We start from the raw sequence: 14,808 nt of genomic DNA, 5'->3' as shown, positions 1-14,808 counted from the left end.
CGAATTCCAATCTGGCTTCAGAACGTCCCACTCCACTGACACATGCCTTCTCTATTTGAACGACCACATCAAACAAGAGGTGGACGCGGGCAAATACTGCGGCATGGTCATGCTGGACCTACAAAAGGCCTTCGACACTGTCAATCACTCCATTCTGATTGACAAGCTAAAAGCAATTGGTTTTGATAGTTTATCAGTGAGCTGGATGCAATCCTACCTGGAGGGGAGAGAACAGATGGTAGAGGTAAACGGTACTCTATGTGAGCTGTGGTGTTCCACAAGGAAGCATACTAGGACCGCTACGGTTCCTAATTTATGCAAATGACATGTCGTCAGCCTGTGACTGCAACTTGTTCCTGTTTGCGGACGACTCAACCCTGCTGGTCTCTGACAAGAACAAGTTGCAGGTTGAAAAAACCCTCCGCTCGGAACTAGGCAAAATCTGCATATGGCTCGCTGATAACAAACTGTCATTACACATGGGCAAAACAGAGTCCATTCTCTTCGGTTCAAATAACAAACTCAGCAAGACGACGGCTTCTCAGTTACAGTGGGTGACAATATTGTCACAAGGAAAGACGAAATTACCTACCTGGGTTCCATCCTAGAGGCAAATCTGTGACAAAATGGCATCCAATGTAATAAAAAAAAGTCAACCAACGAACTAGATTCTTGTACCGTATCTCCTCTCTGGTAAACAAGAATACCCTGAAGACTCTGGCAGGAGCACTCATTCAAGGGTACTACGACTATGCTTGCACCTCATGGTACCAAAGCACCTCAAAGGCACTAAAAACGAGATTACAAACATCACAAAACAAACTGGTCAGACTACTACTTGACCTTACCCCTAGAACCCACCTCACCCCTGCCCACTTTGACAACCTAGGATGGCTTAGAGTAGACGACAGAGTACAGCAACTTGCAATGGGCCTGGTCTACAAGATACACTATACGACTAAGGTACCCATGTACATGTCAAAATACTTCCCAAAGGTCAGTGAATACCACGACCACTACACCAGAGGAAGCTCAACAAATCATGTTAAACCCAGATTCGGCTTAAACAAGTTGTAAAGAACCAAATTCCTCTGTTTATAACGTTAGACTTGATTCTTCGTGGAATTGTTTTTGCTGTCTTTTATTTTGAAATGCTGTCTTTTATTTTTGAAGATACTGGTGGTCCCACTCGCGCTGTGGCTACCTTGCGTAACAACGACTTCCGGTTAACGTACAGGTTCAGAGAAACGGTTCACGGGAGAGTACTAATGTAAATAACGGAGATCTCACTCTCATTAATATAACTGTATATATAAGGAAACCCCCCTTTTTACCTTGTTTAGCACCTAGCTGGAAGGCGAAGAAGTATGTGTTCATTTATGGATTGTGTTATTTGTGTTATATTGGCAATCTTCATATTTTATGTATTGAGCTGAACTAGCTAAGATGCTAGCCGGTGCTACACCTTTCTATGAAAACGTGGTTTGGACAAACGAATGACTGTATGTCTGTTTCCACTTTCAGCTCTTACGGTGTCAAATGGTGAAACTGTCAATAAATGGTTGGCATACCGCACCATAGCCATCAGTCTCACAGAGTTCATTTTGTCTGAAGTAAAGTCCAGCTTGGGAAATGCTACAGTAAGAGCTCTGGCCCCTCATCATCCCTGCCGCCCCGCTGCACCGAGGAAGCCTGGTCTACGACGACGAAACCACGGGGCTGAGTTGCTGACAACGGACAACGGACAATTCATCAAGCAACTCGGCGCCATTCCATGGGTCTTGTAGACAAAAAAGACTTCACGTCATAGACAGCTGGCTAAAGGTTTGATGCGTCAGACAAAGGAAAAGGAACAATTATTTCATTAAAAGGGAACAATTCATCTTCAATAAGAACAATTGATGCTCACATTGACAGTTTGAAGAAGAAATCGAAGTCAACAAGAACCTTTCTTCATTTGATGCAGAACTCTAAGGTGCCCTTCACCATAAAGTTATTTATATAGAAACCTTGTTTTTGCACTGTGATTATAATTTTCTTAATTTGATGCAGAATTCTAAGGTACCCTCCACACTAAAGTGATTTATATAGAAACCTCGTTTTTTGCACTGTGATTATAACTACTGTTGGTTACCTAATCAACTCGACTGTAAAATGCCTCTATGGATAACTATGTGCAGTCTAAATGGTAACATAACTGGGTATTCACTGGAATGAAAAGAAACCTTTATAATATTCATTATTCAGCACACTATTCAGTGTTAGGTTTTGGTTCTCTCTGAGTAGTATAAATAATTAGGATTCTTGGTGCAGTAAAAATAGTAAGGATTAACTGATATTTTATAATAATAGTAAAAACTACGGTTTATTATTCAGATCAGATTTAATTTTGCATATTTAAAAATGAAGCAAGCAGAGACTGAGCACCATTCTCCACAATTAGAGCTGGAAAATCAAATAGATAGCTTACAGTTTAAAATTAGTAAGCTCGAAGTGGCTCTCGAACAAACGCTAGAGACTACTGAGATGGAACGTATAGAGAAGGAAATTCTAAACAAAAAAGAAATCCTAAATAGCCTCAAAGGTCCAAGTCAGGAGGACGGCGAGGAGCACCTCCGACGCTCAGGCAGAATAAGGTATCCAACCCCTAAATTTCTTGAAAAGCAACAAGAAGAGGCACAGAGAAAGGAAAGAAAATTCGCCTCAGCGTATAAAAGGTGGAAAACTGGAGTCCGTGAGTCAAGAAACCAGCTCAAATCGGAACTTAATGAAAAGGAATTGGCATTAATGTCAGAAGCTCTGGAGGAAGAGAAAGAGGCTGTGTTGAGCGCCTACCTTGAAATACGAGGTCACAACACACCCTCAGTTGAACTGAGAAGCTGCATCGATACATGTGAGGCAGTTACAACAGAGATTAAGAAAGTCGTCTATGAGAGGACTTTTGACATTGAAGAAGAATTCGACGGAGAACAAGTACGATGTCGTCTCAAAGAACTGCTTAAAGGCAGCTATGCTCGGTCCATCTATGGATCCACTGTCTCGAGAGTGAGTCACAAATCATCCATCACTCATGACAGCGCCACTTTGACAGTCAAACTGGTGGACGCTGCGGCAGATCTTGCCGCTAAGGAGGTGGAGTATGAAGGGTTGCTGGAAGAAAGGAAGCAAACAGCGAAGCCTACAAGGACGCGTGGGACAAACTAAACCACAGATATGGCCAGGCCTTCGTTGTACAGAGAGCCTTTAGAGACAGGCTCGCAGATTGGCCAAAAATACAACCAAAGGATGCAGAGGGACTAAGAGACTTTTCAGACTTCTTAAACGCCTGTCAAGACGCAATGAGGCATGTGAAGAGTCTCGAAATATTGAATGACTGTGAAGAGAATAGAAGGCTAATCCAAAAGATGCCAGACTGGGAAATGTCAAGCTGGAACAGAAAGACTACCGAAGCCTTGAACAGGACTCAAGAGTTCCCCAGCTTCAAGGACTTCGCCACATTCGTGGAGATGGAGGCAGAAATCGCTTGCAATCCGATCACCTCATTCCATGCTTTCCGCACCCTTGAGTCCAGCACAGAAAAACGAAACAACAGGGACCTCAACAGGAACAAGGCGTGTGTTCTCAGTACTCAAACTGAGGCCGACAGTGACAGGCAAAGACCAGCCAAGGGAAACGTAAAGCCCCCTTGTGTGTTCTGTCAGGACAATCAACACAGTCTACATGGATGTCCCAAGTTCATCGCAAAGACTCTGGCGGAGCGACAGGAATTTGTGAAGGAAAATAAGCTCTGCTATGGCTGCCGTCATCGACATTCCTGCGACACCTGCGAAGGTAAACACCCCACTTGTCTTCATGATGACAGCTATGTGAGAAAGGAAAGGCCTGCACCACGGGAAAACATTTCCCAAAGCAAAGCTGTTCAAACAGAGGCTGCCGCAATGTCACTGGCAATCACTACTGCTGGAGCAGGACAAGCCACCAACACGTCGATGATTGTGCCTGTGTGGGTGTCCTCAAGGAACACGCCAGGAATGGAAAAACTGGTCTACGCCCTATTGGACACACAAAGTGACACCACTTTCGTCGACCAGGAAGTCAGTAACACTCTAAAGGCAGACTCCTGTGCAGTTAAACTGAAGTTAACTACCATGATAGGACGAGACACAATAGTCAAAAGCCAAAGTGTCTCAGGGCTTCGTGTACGAGGTTACAGCTCCTCCCTGCACATCGATCTTCCTCCTGCCTATACCAAGGATTGCATACCGGTAAACCGCACCCACATTCCAACAAAGGAAACGGCCAAGAAATGGAATCATCTCTCCACAGTTGTAGACGAGATTCCACCGCTACAGGATTGTGAGGTTGGTCTCTTGATAGGATATGACTGTTCAAGGGCCATGGCACCAAGACAAGTAATATCAGGAGGAAACGATGAACCTTATGCAGTCCAAACCAATTTAGGATGGAGCATTGTGGGGTGCTCTTCACCGCACCTTGACACTCCAAGCCAGGCGAGAGAATGCTTCCGGATCGCGGTCAAAGAGCTCCCACCAGTCACCCCTGCAGATGCCATACGCGTTCTGGAATCTGACTTCAAGGATGCCAAGGAGGATGGAAAAACAGTCTCCCAGGATGACATCCTGTTCCTAGACAAACAAAAAAACGGCATCAAGAAAGACAGTCAAGGTCACTACGAGATGCCCTTGCCTTTTAAGGAGAGACCCAACTTACCTGACAACAAACAGCTTGCCATCATACGGCTCAGCCATCTCAGGAGGAAGCTGTCAAAGAATGAAAGGTACAAGGAACAGTACGTCAAGTTCATGGAGGAAGTCATAGAAAAGGGTGATGCAGAAAAAGTTCATGATGATGTGAAGGACGGGGAAAGATGGTACATACCTCACCATGGCGTCTACCATGATAAGAAGCCAGACAAGCTACGTGTGGTATTTGACTGTTCCGCCAAATATAAGGGAACCAGTCTAAACGATCATCTGCTCACAGGACCCGACTTGATGAACAATCTAAATGGTGTTCTACTTCGTTTCCGGCGGCACTCTGTTGCATTAATGTGCGACGTAGAGAAGATGTTTCACCAATTTCATGTGAGTGAAACGGACCAAGACTATCTGCGCTTCCTTTGGTGGAAGAAAGGAGATCTCAGCGTGCAGCCTCAAGTGTACCGTATGAAGGTGCATATCTTCGGCGCCGCATCGTCTCCTGGTTGCGCGAACTACGGCTTGAAGCACCTGGCCACGGAGAACAGAGACCTATACCCGCTAGGCTCACAGTTCATTATGAGAGACTTTTATGTCGATGACGGGGTCGCAAGCATGGACTGTACCGAACAGGCTATTCGGCTTGCTCAAGAAGCCAGAGAACTGTGTGCCCTAGGTGGTCTTAGGCTGCACAAATTCGTGTCCAATGACAGCTGTTTTGGAGAGCATACCATCATCTGAACATGCATCAGACATCAAAGACCTCAACCTTACCTTCAATGACTTACCTTCAGAAAGAGCATTGGGTATCCAATGGCACATTGAGTCAGACTGCTTGAAGTTCAATGTCAATCTCAAGGACCAACCTGCAATGCGCCGAGGTATGCTGTCTGTGGTCGCCTCTTTGTACGACCCCTTAGGGTTTGTAGCCCCCTTCTTACTCATGGGAAAGGGAGTGCTGCAGGAAATGTGCAGACACGGAACGGGTTGGGATGACACCTGACTGAAGAACTTCATCCACGGTGGGAGGGTTGGAAAAATGACCTGGCCAACTTGGAGAAGATAAACATACCCCGGAGTTATGCACCTGCAGACTTTGGAAGGGTCATCAAACGAGAACTACACCACTTCTCTGACGCAAGCATGACTGGCTATGGACAGTGTTCATATCTGAGACTCAGAAATGAAGAAGGAAACATCCACTGCGCCCTAGTCATGGCGAAGTCTTGTGTTGCTCCGACGAAGGTCACAACGATCCAAAGATTAGAATTAACAGCTGCGGTCGTCTCAGTAAAAACCAGCGATGTGCTGAAGGAGGAGCTCAGATACGCTGACACCGAGGAGTACTTCTGGACTGATTCTAAGGTCGTTCTAGGATACATTAACAACAAGGCTCGACGTTTCCACACGTTCATTGCCAACCGTGTTCAGAAGATACACCTCAGCACAACTCACCAGCAATGGAGATATGTCCCCACTGACAAAAACCCGGCAGATCACGCTTCCAGAGGCCTCACTGTCAGTGAGCTGATCTCATCGAACTGGTTCCAGGGGCCTGCGTTTTTATGGGAAAGGGAAATCAGCCTCTCGGAAGAGGTGGTCACAGAGCTGCCAGTAGGAGACCCGGAAGTGAAAGGAGCTCAGACACTGATCACAGAAACTACAGAGCAATACTCCCTGGCAGATCGGCTGTCAGTGCTCTCATCCTGGCCTCGGGCCGTTCGAGCAGTAGCTCGTATCCTGCGACGAATCAACAAAGAGAAGTCTAATGTTCTCTCCACAGTAATGGAACGAGAGGACGCGGAGCGCCTCATAATCAAAGACCTACAAGGACAAACATATCCAGAGGAATTGAAGGTACTGAATAAAGGCTCTCGGCTGCCACTCCATAACAAGTTGCATCGCCTTAACCCCTTTCTAGACAAGGATGGTGTGATCAAGGTGGGAGGAAGGCTCTGTGACTCCAATCTCCCCCATGCAGTCAAACACCCTGCGATCATTCCGAAGGAACATCACATCACGAAGATGATCATCACCTACTGCCATGAAAAGGCTAAACATCAAGGTAAAGGAATGATCATAAACGAGATCAGATCAAAGGGCTACTGGATCTTAGGGATTGGTCGGGTTGTGGCATCTCATCTCCGTCAATGTGTGACCTGCAGAAAGCTCAGGAGACATACAGAAGAACAAAAGATGGCAGATCTCCCTCCAGAGCGTGTGGAGCCATCTCCCCCATTTACATACTGTGGAATGGACTGCTTTGGACCCTTCTATACCAAACAAGGACAGAGTGTGTGCAAAAGATATGGCCTTCTCTTCACCTGCTTCTCCTCCAAAGCCATCCATATTGAAATGCTGGAGGACATGTCAACCGACTCATTCATAAATGGAATGCGCTGCTTCATTGCCATACGTGGTGCAGTGCGTCAGATCAAATCTGATCAAGGAAGCAACTTCCTCGGAGCCAAAAACTAACTGAAGGAAGCTCTTAAAGAAGTCGATAGTGACAAACTGGCTACCTTTCTCTCTGAGAATCAGTGCGACTTCATCATGAATGCTCCAGATTCAAGCCATGTCGGCAGAGTGTGGGAGCGTCAGATCAGGCCAGTCAGAAGCATCCTCAATTCGACCCTCTCGCTCTCTTTTGGAAGATTAGATAATGCATCCCTCCGAGTATTCTTCTAAGAAGCAATGGCAATAGTTAACAGTCGCCCTCTCACTGTTGACAACCTCAACGATCCCAACAGTCTTGAGCCACTTACCCCTAACCACCTACTTACCATGAAGTCCACCCTAGCTCTACCTCCCCCCGGAAAGTTCATTGGAGAAGACATGTATGCGAGAAAAAGGTGGCGGCATGTACAGTACTTAGCTGAACAGTTTTGGGGCCGCTGGCGTAAAGAGTATCTAAACAACATCGCCATCAGGCAACGCTGGCACACGCCAAAGAGAAACCTCCAGATAGGTGACATAGTGATGATGAAAGATGATGATCTGCCGAGAAATGAATGGAGATTAGGTAGAGTTTCTAAAACTATAGTGGATAGAGATGGTCTGGTTAGGAGAGTGACAATATGCCTAGGTGACAGGAAACTGGGAAAGAAGGGTGAACGTCTCACTAAGCAGTCAGTTCTTGAAAGACCAGTTCAGAAGCTGGTCTTATTACTAGATAAGTGACTAGATGTTTACTAAGTAAGGCACCCTTGCATCTCTTAAAGATGTATTTGATTTGATTTGTTTGAAGTGTTTGACAAAACTTTAATACCATAACTTTTGGTTATTGCTTATGGTTTATTGAGAAATCATTGTGTTTGCTTATGCCTGGTTTCCTACAATATTTGAAACAACAATGATTTGATGGGAGTGTAAATAACCAAATTCCTCTGTTTATAACGTTAGACTTGATTTTTTGTGGAATTGTTTTTGCTGTCTTTTATTTTTAAATGCTGTCTTTTATTTTTGAAGATACTGGTGGTCCCGCTCGCGCTGTGGCTACCTTGCATAACAACGACTTCCGGTTAACGTACAGGTTCAGAGAAATGGTTCACGGGAGAGTACTAATGTAAATAACGGAGATCTCACTCTCATTAATATAACTGTTCGGGAAGGAAACCCCCCTTTTTACCTTGTTTAGCACCTAGCTGGAAGGCGAAGAGGTATGTGTTCATTTATGGATTGTGTTATTTGTGTTATATTGGCAATCTTCATATTTTATGTATTGAGCTGAACTAGCTAAGATGCTAGCCGGTGCTACACCTTTCTATGAAAACGTGGTTTGGACAAACGAATGACTATGTCTGTTTCCACTTTCAGCTCTTACGGTGTCAAATGGTGAAACTGTCAATAAATGGTTGGCATACCGCACCATAGCCATCAGTCTCACGGAGTTAATTTTGTCTGAAGTAAAGTCCAGCTTGGGAAATGCTACACAAGGGACTAAACACGTTTTGCAATTATGCCACATCAATGTGGAACGCCCTACCCAAAGCTGTAAAGGAATGTGAATCCCTACCCACATTCAAAACCGCTCTTAAAGAGCACCTATGGGAGACTGCAATTCTAAACTGGCCACCGTAAATGCCCAAACCCCCCACCACCTCCTAATAGACAGTCTCCTCCCCACCGCATGTATATATTCTCTCCCCGCCGTATGTATATTTCTCTCCCACCCACCCACCCCCTCCAAATGTACAGTCCCCTGTATATTAATGACCTGAAAGCAGCTTGCTCATGTGACCTTTTTTTATACGCGGATGACTCCGCCTTACTAGTGTCTCACAAAGACAAACAAGTGGTTGAGCAGACATTGAGTGCAGAACTAGAGAAGGTTAGCGACTGGCTAGGCTACAACAAGCTGTCCCTCCATGTGGGGAAGACTGAGTCCATTCTATTCGGGTCAAAGGTCAGGCTCAGAAAATCACCAGGTTTTAACATTAGAATAGGAGATACTGTTCTCACAGACAAAACATCTGTGAAATATCTTGGTTGCGTCCTGGAAAACAGCTTATCAGGGGAAAGCATGGCTCACCAAGCACTTACAAAGATCAATAACAGGACTAGATACCTAGCCAGAATCTCTAATTTTTTAGATCAGTCAGCGATGAAGATTCTTGCTGGAGCTCTCATACAGTGTCACTATGACTATGCGTGTGGCTCCTGGTACAACAGTGCCCCCAAAAGTCAGAAAATAAAACTACAGACATCACAAAACAAGCTAATCAGGGTAATACTAAGGCTACCTTCCCAAACCCACCTTGACCCAGCTCACTTTGAGATCATGAGATGGCTTAAGGTGGAAGACAGAGTAAACCAGATAGGGATGTGCCTAGTTCACAGAATAGTGCACGGGGTAGTGCCAGTGTACTTTAACAACTACTTCAACCGAATCAGAGACACCCATGCATACCAAACTAGGCGCAGCTCAACTGACTTTGTGCCAGTCAGATTCAGGAGCTGTATGGGGAAGGAGTCTTTTCTGTATTCAGCAGCTATCTATTGGAACAGTCTGCCCAGTGACCTGAAAATCGTAGACAATGCCGTTAGATTCAAGTCCAGCCTGAAGACATGGCTCAAAAGGGACTATACTTGACCTAGACACTTAGCTTAAGGCACCCTTGCATGTTGTATGAGTCTGTTATGTATATAAATGTTAAATGGTATATGTGATGTGTTGTGATGTCAATTTTTTGTATGATGCATGTATTAAGCATCACACTCCCCCACCCCCCTACAAGGACCACAATGGAAATAAGCTCTGAGCTTTTTTGTGTTTCATCCTTGGCAGTATATCCTGACTGTGCTCTTCTGTCACATGTTTATTTTTTATATTGTCAAATAAAGTCATTCATTCATGTACAGTCCCCTCCCCATCATATGTATATACTCTGTCAGGATCTATGGGTAACAGTACTGTATATTTGAATACCGTTTATGTCACAAATGTATCAGTACTAAATACCTGTATGTCCCTATGCCATAAATGTCATGTATGTTGTGTATGTCATAAATGTCAATATGAAATGAAAATGGGGGACCCTGATGTAAACAAGACAAACGTCTTTCTCTGGTCTGCATCCCCTTAACAATTGTGTGTATTGAGCCGTACTGTATTGTACCCATTCTGCAATCTGTTAAATAAAGTTTTCATTCATTCATTCATTCATTCATTCATTCATTCATTCATTCATTCATTCATTCATTCATTCATTCATTCATTCATTCATTCATTCAATGTCTCTCTCTCTCTCTCTCTCTCTCTCTCTCTCTCTCTCTCTCTCTCTCTCTCTCTCTCTCTCTCTCTCTCTCTCTCTGTCACTCAAATCGCATTCCGAGTATGGGCGGAGTCCAGCCTCAAAACGGCTTAAAATGTTGAGGTAGAAAAATGCTGTTTTTGAGTACTTGATAAAAAATACAAAACAATGAATTCTTTGGAAAAAACCTTACAGATGTGTTCCATAAACTCACATGAATTGTGTAAAATTTCCCAAATAGTGAAAGAAATAGTAAAATAGTTCCCCTTTAAACGTATGTATAATGTATATTAATTGATTCACTTGTATACCAAAATTCATTTGAATTGAAAATGTTTGCTTTTCGCATCAAATATTGATATGCGATTAAAATGTGATTAATTTAGATTAATTAACTATAAAGTCTTGAATTAATTCGATTAACATTTTTAATCGAGTCAGTCCCACCACTAAAAAACAAATAACTGACATTTGTATTGATTGAACTCATACATACATTATTCAGCACATTAACAAGGCACATGATATTCACTTTTACAGAAAGTATACAAATATATATACAATATACTATATACAATACAAATGTCACCTACTGGAACACTATTAGAATATAGCCTATACTACTATAACTGGTTTGTTTAGGGAAAGTGTGGATCTGCTCCCATTGTTGTGAAGGGCCAGATTAAACCGAATATATATATTTATTTATATATATATATTTAATTGTATTTGTATATTCTCTAATATTCCCTGATATCCCTTGTATATTCCTTGTACAATATGCATTGAATATCCATTCTAGCCTACTGAACATCCCATAATAGTCTCCATTCTACTATTGGTCGAGACCTTGGTGCCAGGCTGCCATACCCCTCAGACCCAGTTCAAACGTACCGCTCCACATGTACGAACAAGTCCTAGTTCCGCGTAGGAATCTGGCTACCGCACCACTAATGGGACTATTTGTTCATAGTGCGTATATATACTGCGCTACTAAAGTAGGACTTTCTTTTCAGTCCAGTTTCTTACCCTCCAATAGAGTCACAGACGTAAAGCCTCCCCGCGACGCCACGTGTGGGAGTAAGGCCAAGTTCGCCTACCATCGGTATTGAGACATCGTATATATTAATATTTGAATAGTCATATTTGGCACTATATCGTCGAGTTGGACGTAGTCTATTAAGCTAATAATAGTCTGTTAATATATAGTGCTTCGTGCGGTGAGGATACTACCGTAGTCAGTACCCCATCGTTTCGGGCAGAGAACTGGCTGCTTATCCAGGGTGGTTGACCCCACGCCAGCTGCACCCGAGGAGCCCCAGAGCCGACGAGCGAGTGGACCTGTATACCGGATTATTCTACCGACGACAGCCCGCCTTCCCAGGCACGGATTATGCTTTGTATACTTTGATTATTCCATGGATAAAGACCCCCGACACTGCCGTGTGTTGGAACCCCCCCCCCCTGGAGAGGACGCAAGGTGAGGAGACGCTCTGCAAGACGAGGTCGCTTCACGTCTCTCCTCCGTGGACCGGAGAACGCCGGCCCACAAAGAGTCCACCTGCTTTCATCTGTGGTCCAAGGATCGCCGGCGCATTGAACGGCACTACAGTGGGTTCACCTGGGATACCCTTGGCCGGATGAGGCAGCCGGATTCTACCCCCCCCCCTTCCTACTCCTGTCGGCTTACAAGCGACCGGATTAACCCCCCCTAGTGTATCCAGTATATAATCATTAAAGTATCATTGTTGTTATTCCTTAAACTATTCCAGGTCGTATATGTACCACCTGCGCCTTCAGAGATTGGACATTCTCTATTGATATACCGACGAGTACTCTTGCCATAAAAGTGCATACTAATTCCATTCATAAATGTGATTGATTTGATTAAGTGCTTGCTCTACACACCATCGCTGTGTAGAAATAAAGACCTATTTCTAATTCGTACATTTGTGTTGGATCCGTTTCATCTACGTGACAGTGTTCATCATAATATATTTATGCCGAGTACTGGGTGGCCGAATATTAAGTACAAAGGTAGTGGTAGTAAGTATCATATCTAGTAATACAGTCAGGGAATTGTACCCCTCAGTTACAATTGGTCCTTCGAGCCGGAGGGTAATTAGTGTAATATTAATATAGTGTTATTAATATTGAAATGGCCTATGATGAACACTCCACGAAACGATCCTCCTAACCAACGCCCGCAGCGCGAACGACGGCTCCCTCAGTACTTAGAGGCTTACGCTGTCAGTCAACAACCTAGTCTTCTACTAACAGTAAACGCGGTAAAACTAGAAAGTAAAAGTATGTCTAACCCCAACGCCCAGACTACCCCGACCATAGAGGCCCCTACGGGCTCTAATGTAACTGACCAAGTTCACGGTGGGGACCAGTGGGAACCAGACATGACTTCACACCCCGCCAGTACTGAAGAAGTAGTCCCCGATGAGTCCCGGGAGGAATACAACGCTACCGAGAGAGAACTCGGCACGGAAGAAGACGGGGAGAGCACCGTGGAGATAGAGCTCCAAGGCTCCGCAAGGAGTACCCCGAGGGAAGGCTCCCCTATACAACCGCCTTCTCCCAGCGAGGCAGAGAGGACCCTACAGCAGGCCTTCCTCATCAGCCTGAACGCCGCTGCTGAACGCGACCGACTGCAGATCCAGCAGCGGAGCGAAGAAGAGCATATACGTCTAGAACTAAGACGCATTCAGAGAGAAGAGAATGTGGCCCGAGACCGAGCAGACAGCCAGCGAGCAGCTGCTGGTGCTCTACGGGACGCAGAGCGCGACAGACAGCAAGCGCAACTAATAGAACAGCTGATCAGACGGACAACACCCTCTCCCTCCGCCAGAGGCTCCAGGAACTCGTCTAGACACACCTCCAGGGCGGCATCCCCTAGCCGAGTAAACAACCCTGAACTTGACCAACAGACGAGGTCTATACCCCCCACAGACCACCTCCCCCCACCGGTCCAAGCGAGACCTAGCAACCGGGAAGGAGCAGCATATCCTGTGGAGAGGCTAAACCAGAGACTACAAGCACTGGATGACCTAACTGAAGACGAAGAGGAAGAGGAGGAGAACCACGCCCGACGACAGCACAGTACTCTACCGGACCAGGAGGTCCGGTACAGCCCAGGCTATACTCCCGCGGAGCTGCGCTACAGACCCCCGACTCTATACACGGGTGAGCACGACGCACGACCCGCACCGAGGAACAGCACCTGGACAAGCGGGCCATGGTACACTGCCGGTACCAGCCCATACCAAGGAGCGGGAGGAGACTCGCCTAGGAGGCCTCTCCCCCAACGCTCGCCGATGTATCCACAGTCAGCGTCATACATTGGCCCGCCTATGGTACCCGACTTCACCCAAGAGAACCGGGCCCAGTATACAGAACTCCGCATGTGTCTGGAGACCATGTTGGTGGATGTATTGGATGAACGCCATAAATACGCCATCCTACTGAAGCACTTAAAGGTACCCCGCGCACATAATATAGCGCTCGCCTACGCGACTTCCACCACCCCATACACAGCAGCGCTGGTAGCATTGGACCAGAGGTATGGGCGCATATGGGATTACGTGATCCAGGAGATCCGACACATCGACCGCTTACCCCCAGCAATAGACAATCGAGCACTGGACGACCTGTCCATCAGAGTGCAGTCCCTGGTAGGGATGTTGGGAGCGCAGAGAGAGAAGGGGAGGCATGAACTTTACGCCAACTCAAATGTGGAAAGGATCTTGGAGAAGCTGCCGCCCGCTCGACAGGAGCGTTTTAGGCGACAGCGGGACCACCGAGACCCGAATGGCCCCGAACCGAACCTCCTCGATCTAGCAGACTTCCTGGCGAGAGAAGTCAGCAGCCTACGGCTAGATACAATCGGACGGAGCACCCCTGGCTCCAGAGAAGGAACCAGACGACTAAATGATGGAAGAAGATCGGTGACTGTGATGCACCAATCGGAGTCAGTACCGAGCAGCAGGAGCCACAGTACCCCCTCCAGAACGGAGAAGTGGAAGATAGTGTGCCCCTACTGTGAGAAAGAACACTGGCTAGCGCAATGTGACTCCTTCCCCAAGCTGAACGCGGAGGAAACAAGTCAATGGATAAAGTCCAACAAGCGCTGTTTTCGCTGTGCGCGCTCACACATGGCAGCCGAATGCCGCTTAAAGAAAAGGTGCACCAAGTGCGATGGAGCCCATCTGGACATACTTCACGACAGTAACAGACGGCGCCCTTCACCCGCACCATCCAGCAGCAAAGTGAGCGTCATGTACATCGATCCCGCCAGCAGCAGTGGAGCCCGAGTACTCCTAAAAGTAGTG

The sequence above is a fragment of the Notolepis coatsorum genome (genome assembly GCF_963971535.1).
Source record: "Notolepis coatsorum genome assembly, chromosome: 18".
NCBI classification, from domain to species: domain Eukaryota; kingdom Metazoa; phylum Chordata; class Actinopteri; order Aulopiformes; family Paralepididae; genus Notolepis; species Notolepis coatsorum.
The sequence above is the reverse complement of the archived record's forward strand: the minus strand, read 5'-3'. Positions refer to the sequence as shown.